Source organism: Spinacia oleracea, chromosome 4 (genome assembly GCF_020520425.1).
Source record: "Spinacia oleracea cultivar Varoflay chromosome 4, BTI_SOV_V1, whole genome shotgun sequence".
Taxonomy (NCBI): Eukaryota; Viridiplantae; Streptophyta; class Magnoliopsida; order Caryophyllales; family Amaranthaceae; genus Spinacia; species Spinacia oleracea.
In genome coordinates, this window is record NC_079490.1 from 124421616 (window position 1) to 124428942 (window position 7327).

Here is a 7327-nt window from a genome sequence, read left to right on the forward strand (position 1 = left end):
AAACGTATTATACGATACGACCTTGCACTAGTGGAAAAAGGGTCATTTGCATCGCACTTTTAAGCATATTTGCGTCGCACATCGTGCGTGGCAAAAGCTCTCGACGCAAATGACTAAAAGTCATTTGCGTCGCACATTTGTGCGACGCAAATAACCTTATTTGCGTCGCACAATTAGCAAAAGTGCGTTGCAAATAACTTTTCAACATGGTGCCTGAAAAGTCATTTGCAACGCACATTAGCTAAATGTGCGACGCAAATAAGGTTCATTTGCGTCGCACATTTAGCTAATGTGCGTTGCAAATGACTTTTCAGGCACCATGTTGAAAAGTTATTTGCAACGCACTTTTGCTAATTGTGCGACGCAAATGACTTTTAGGCGCAAAAAAAAAAAGTCATTTGCCACGCACAATAGCTTAATGTGCGACGCAAATGACAATTTTAGCGCCAAAAAATTAAGTCATTTGCCTCGCACATTGAGCTAACGTGCGTTGCAAATGACTTATTTTTTTTAAAAAAAATATTCGTTTTTTAATATTAGTTGGAAATTCCGACATGATCGTCTTTGAAATTAGACGGTTCATTCCCAATACCGGGAATACATTTATAATTAATACCTGTCACAAAAGTTTACAACGTAATTAACGTTCCCAATAAAAGGCAATTAAATTCGTCATAGATCGATCAACCAACATGTTACAACAAACATAAAATTATTACAACAAAGGTACGTAGCTAGCTAGAGATCAAGTTCATATTACAAATTAAGCTAAAAATTCGACATTGTTCATGAAGTAATCTGCCCAAAAATCTTTCACCTCATTAATCTCCTCCGCTGAATAAGGCAATGTTCTTGAAAAATCCTAAAAAAGTGTAAATAATTCAATTTATCAACGATTGATCAATATAATAGTTTTGTGTACTTCAATTTATTATATAAAGTACGTAGTTTATGAGAACATACCTTAGTAAGATCTTGACTATTACAATGATTCATTATTATGTCGTACATAAAACGCATGACGTAGTAGCCACAATCTAGTGATCCCGGTTGTTGAGCACACTAAATGCATTAAAATAAATAACACAAGTAAAATTTCTATCACATTGTATGTTATAATTTTGAAAAACTTATTTCTTAGGTAAATAATAAACTAATTATATATATATACCTGTGCTGGAATCCATGTTAATTTAGTTCCCTTAGATTGTCCACCTAGTCTCTTGTAACTCCGAAAAGCACTACACATTCGATAAAATATGCAATTATATATACTTTGTTTACACATGTAAATGCAAAGAATATTTTACATGTAAGTGCAATTATATACTTTGTTTACACATGTAAATGCAATTATATACGTAGTAGTCACATTTAAGGCTAATTGGGTCGTACGTTCTAGGTCATTTTTAGGCAAAAATGATGTTTTCGAACCCAACTTTGAACCAAAGAACCTAAGGAATGTTTTCAAACTTATTACACGTCTCATATGCATAGTTATAACTTTCTAAGGCCCTTTACAATCTATTATTTCACATTTAAGGCTAATTGGGTCGTCCTAGGTCATTTTTAGGCAAAAATGATGTTTTCGAACCCAACTTTGAACCAAAGAACCTAAGGAATGTTTTCAAACTTATTACACGTCTCATATGCATAGTTATAACTTTGTAAGGCCCTTTACAATCTATTATTTCACATTTAAGGCTATTTGGGTCGTCCTAGGTCATTTTTAGGCAAAAATAATGTTTTCGAACCCAACTTTGAACCAAAGAACCTAAGGAATGTTTTCAAACTTATTACACGTCTCATATGAATAGTTATAACTTTGTAAGGCCCTTTACAATCTATTATTTCACATTTAAGGGTAATTGGGTCGTCCTAGGTCATTTTTAGGCAAAAATGATGTTTTCGAACCCAACTTTGAACCAAAGAACCTAAGGAATGTTTTCAAACTTATTACACGTCTCATATGCATAGTTATAACTTTGTAAGGCCCTTTACAATCTATTATTTCACATTTAAGGCTATTTGGGTCGTCCTAGGTCATTTTTAGGCAAAAATGATGTTTTCGAACCCAACTTTGAACCAAAGAACCTAAGGAATGTTTTCAAACTTATTACACGTCTCATATGCATAGTTATAACTTTCTAAGGCCCTTTACAATCTATTATTTCACATTTAAGGCTTTTTGGGTCGTCCTAGGCCATTTTTAGGCAAAAATGATGTTTTCGAACCCAACTTTGAACCAAAGAACCTAAGGAATGTTTTCAAACTTATTACACGTCTCATATGCATAGTTATAACTTTGTAAGGCCCTTTACAATCTATTATTTCACATTTAAGGCTATTTGGGTCGTCCTAGGTCATTTTTAGGCAAAAATGATGTTTTCGAACCCAACTTTGAACCAAAGAACCTAAGGAATGTTTTCAAACTTATTACACGTCTCATATGCATAGTTATAACTTTCTAAGGCCCTTTACAATCTATTATTTCACATTTAAGGCTTTTTGGGTCGTCCTAGGTCATTTTTAGGCAAAAATGATGTTTTCGAACCCAACTTTGAACCAAAGAACCTAAGGAATGTTTTCAAACTTATTACACGTCTCATATGCATAGTTATAACTTTGTAAGGCCCTTTACAATCTATTATTTCACATTTAAGGCTATTTGGGTCGTCCTAGGTCATTTTTAGGCAAAAATGATGTTTTCGAACCCAACTTTGAACTAAAGAACCTTTACAATCTGGTTTCGATCTTGCAAGAAGCCATAAACATGTCCTACTCGGCAAACTTGAAGAAATTGTAGACGCAGAGGAACCTTCAGATGACGAAGAAACTGAGGGAATGTACCCTTTTCTCTGCCATTCACTTGTCATTTCAGCATATGATTTCTGTCCCATATGATGAGGATATATGTTGAAAGATTGACTTTGTCTTGCTTTCTCACTTATTTCCTAATTTTAGGGGGGTAAAAGAAATTATTACAACAAAATAAAACTTAGATTATAACAAGACTTTAAATAAGAATAATTTTTATACCTCAGCTTCTTCGGAGGTACGTATCTTCACAAATTCCTTCCATATATCCTTAGTTATATAACTATACAAATCATATGGCATCTTTTCATCTTTTGGCCTTTTCCTTGTACCCCGAATCCAACCAGTCGTCAATCTTGATTTGAATTCCCTCCAACGCTTATCACAACTCTTTTAGACAACTTCTTTCTTAGTTTCATCTGTGATATGAAATTCTCTCTAAATGAAAGAAAAAGAAAAGGAACAAGAAAGTCTTTTAGCACATGAAAAAGACACGTAGATATGTACAACTGAATTTCCAAAATAAAACCGGTTACCTTGACGTCTTCCCACAAAGTGTCTTTTATTCCTTGTGAAACATCTTCCCAGGTTCTGATCAATATTGAAACCTTTGCGCGACTTATCTCGCCAATGTGATTCTTGTAATCCGTTGCCCATTTCCCTGTGGGTCGGTCCAAGTGATCCCATTCAATTTTTCTTGGAACCCCGGGCATGGATTTTATTCCTTTTGTAGGGCCTCTTGGCTTCTTTTTTTGCTTTTGGGGCACTTGATTTGGTGATTTGTTAGAAGGACCTGAATTTGCGTGTTGATCTTCATCCATGCCTGACGCTACTGCATTGGAAAATCATCAAAATTACATACCTTCAAAAGCAGGATTTTAAAATAAAAAAAAAGTTCTGATCAGTTCTGTGCACTGATCTGCACAGCTCAGATCAGAACTGTGCAGATCAGTGCACATAACTGGTCAGAACTGATCAGTTCTGTGCACTAATCTGCATAGCTCAGATCAGAACTGTGCAGATCAGTGCACAGAACTGATCAGAGCTGACCAGTTCTGTGCACTGATCTGCACAGCTCAGATCAGAACTGTGCAGATCAGTGCACAGAACTGGTCAGAACTGATCAGTTCTGTGCACTGATCTGCACAGCTCAGATCATTACTGTGCAGATCAGTGCACAGAACTGGTCAGAACTGATCAGTTCTGTGCACTGATCTGCATAGTTCTGATCTGAGCTGTGCAGATCAGTGCACAGAACTGGTCAGCTCTGATCAGTTCTGTGCACTAATCTGCACAGCTCAGATCAGAACTGTGCAGATCAGTGCACAGAACTGGTCAGCTCTGATCAGTTCTGTGCACTGATCTGCACAGTTCTGATCCGAGCTGTGCAGATCAGTGCATAGAACTGGTCAGTTCTGATCAGTTCTGTACAAATGCTGGGGAATGAATTTGAATATGCAAAATTTTGGTCCACAAACCCACCCAAAAACAGACTGTTCTTTAAAGATTAAGCAACAAAGAAAGCACAACCAAGCTCCTGAAATAACCTTCAGATACTAACAACCAGCAATTAGATGGTACACAGGAACTTAGCAGACACTTAAATCCAAATAAGATGTTTTTTTTTCCGGGTTGGGAGGTAGTTTGGGAGTGCAAACATGGATGACATAATATCCAGCTCCATGAGCATAATATAGAGACCAGTTGCATAAGAATTCAAGGAGTATGGAAATTCCCTGAATAAAGAAGTATCAGGTGTAACCATCCATCATCCTTTGAACAACCACCACTATCCTAAAGCCTCGTACTAATCTATTATTCCACATTTAAGGGTAATTGGGTCGTTATAGTACATATTTAGGCAAAAATGACGTTTTCGAACCCAACTTTGAACCAAAGAACCTAAGGAATGTTTTCAAACTTATTACATGTCTCATATGCATAGTTATAACTTTCTAAGCCTCGTAATAATCTATTATTCCACATTTAAGGGTAATTGGGTCGTTATAGTACATATTTAGGCAAAAATGACATTTTCGAACCCAACTTTGAACCAAAGAACCTAAGGAATGTTTTCAAACTTATTACATGTCTCATATGCATAGTTATAACTTTCTAAGCCTCGTACTAATCTATTATTCCACATTTAAGGGTAATTGGGTCGTTATAGTACATATTTAGGCAAAAATGACATTTTCGAACCCAACTTTGAACCAAAGAACCTAAGGAATGTTTTCAAACTTATTACATTTCTCATATGCATAGTTATAACTTTCTAAGCCTCGTAATAATCTATTATTCCACATTTAAGGGTAATTGGGTCGTTATAGTACATATTTAGGCAAAAATGACATTTTCGAACCCAACTTTGAACCAAAGAACCTAAGGAATGTTTTCAAACTTATTACATGTCTCATATGCATAGTTATAACTTTCTAAGCCTCGTACTAATCTATTATTCCACATTTAAGGGTAATTGGGTCGTTATAGTACATATTTAGGCAAAAATGACATTTTCGAACCCAACTTTGAACCAAAGAACCTAAGGAATGTTTTCAAACTTATTACATGTCTCATATGCATAGTTATAACTTTCTAAGCCTCGTAATAATCTATTATTCCACATTTAAGGGTAATTGGGTCGTTATAGTACATATTTAGGCAAAAATGACATTTTCGAACCCAACTTTGAACCAAAGAACCTAAGGAATGTTTTCAAACTTATTACATGTCTCATATGCATAGTTATAACTTTCTAAGCCTCGTAATAATCTATTATTCCACATTTAAGGGTAATTGGGTCGTTATAGTACATATTTAGGCAAAAATGACATTTTCGAACCCAACTTTGAACCAAAGAACCTAAGGAATGTTTTCAAACTTATTACATGTCTCATATGCATAGTTATAACTTTCTAAGCCTCGTACTAATCTATTATTCCACATTTAAGGGTAATTGGGTCGTTATAGTACATATTTAGGCAAAAATGACATTTTCGAACCCAACTTTGAACCAAAGAACCTAAGGAATGTTTTCAAACTTATTACATGTCTCATATGCATAGTTATAACTTTCTAAGCCTCGTACCATACATCCAACTCCGATCCATTTTCAACCACTAGACCAAATTTTGTCAAAGGTTAGAATATAAACTAGGCTATTCATATCATTATAAATCCAAAATTTTGTAGCAAACCCAAAACATGATTTCATATATCACCTAAATTCATTTCATACCCAAAACTTCATTTCATAACTTTTAATTCAACAAAACCTAACAACTAAAATTCAACAAAACCTAAATCCTAAAATGTACCCAATTAAAATTCAACTAAAATTCAACAAAACCTACAACTAAAATTCAACAAAACCTAAATCCTAAAATGTACCCAATTAAAATTCAACTAAAATTCAACAAAACCTACAACTAAAATTCAACAAAACCTAAATCCTAAAATGTACCCAATTAAAATTCAACAAATAATATCAACCATTAAAATTCAATTATAATGCATAATTAAAATTCAATTATAATGTCCACAATTAAAATTAAAATGCACAATTAAAATTCAATAAATATCAAAATTAAAATTCAATACCTAAGAGAGGAGAGACTACAATGAACAAGGGCGGCTGAGTGGGCGGCGGCGTGAAGGAGTGAGTGGGCGGCGGCGTGAAGGAGTGAGTGGGCGGCAGCGTGGACGACTTCCTTGGCCGTGGGCGGCGGCTCTAAAAAGGGAGTACAGCAAGAAGGAGTGAAGCAGTGAAGTGCAGCGCAGTGAAGGGGCAGCGCAGTGAAGAAACGGCGGAAGGCACGGAAGGCGGCAGTGAAGCAACGACGGCAGGGTGAAGCCGCCGGTGAGACTCTAGCAGTGTTGGTGTTTGGTTTCGTTTGGGAGTGAAGCAGTGTTGGTTGTTTGTCGAGAAAAACCTAAGTCAGAATGAAGCTTGAAAGCAATTAAGCGTGAGCGCGAATTCGGAAAAAAAAAATCAAAACACATTTGCGTCGCAGCTTTATTAAACTGCGACGCAAATGACTCTAGGATGCCCCCCAGAGTCATTTGCGTCGCAGATTAGTAAATCTGCGACGCACTTGATTGAGTTAATTGCGTCGCAGTTTTACTAATCTGCGACGCAAATGACTCTGGGGGGCATCCTAGAGTCATTTGCGTCGCAGTTTAATAAAGCTGCGACGCAAATGACTAAATTTTATGCTAAAATTTGTCATTTGCGTCACATGTTCAGAATGGCGTGGCAAATGCGGGGATGCAAATAAGCCTTTTTCCACTAGTGTTGGGTCGAAATCGTATATCGTATCGCGAATATTCGTAAGCTGGGTGAAACGAATAATCGTATTGTATGACGGTGATTCTTCGTATACGATACGATAAATAATAGCCTTAAGGCGTTAGTCGCGAATACCAGCCGAATTGGAGTTGTCGGCCCGTCGAGCCAAGCACGCATGCGCGCAAGGCCCAACAAGCCAGCGAGTTTGCAACGCAGCAAGCA

The 7327-nt window shown here is 36.3% G+C and overlaps 1 long non-coding RNA gene across 2 annotated transcripts; it reads right to left on the reverse strand.

The window, feature by feature from the left end:
- Positions 1-578: 578 nt before the first annotated feature.
- Positions 579-6737, reverse strand: LOC130459303 (uncharacterized). 2 transcript variants are annotated; one of them, XR_008918607.1, is made up of 6 exons: positions 6418-6737; positions 3354-3649; positions 3040-3255; positions 1172-1241; positions 964-1062; positions 579-862 (listed from the first exon to the last, which is right to left on the reverse strand). It is a non-coding gene; the product is annotated as an uncharacterized lncRNA (long non-coding RNA). The 2 variants fall into 2 exon arrangements; XR_008918606.1 differs by lacking the exons at positions 579-862; positions 964-1062; positions 1172-1241 and adding an exon at positions 2750-2954.
- Between the last annotated feature and the right edge of the window lie 590 nt (positions 6738-7327).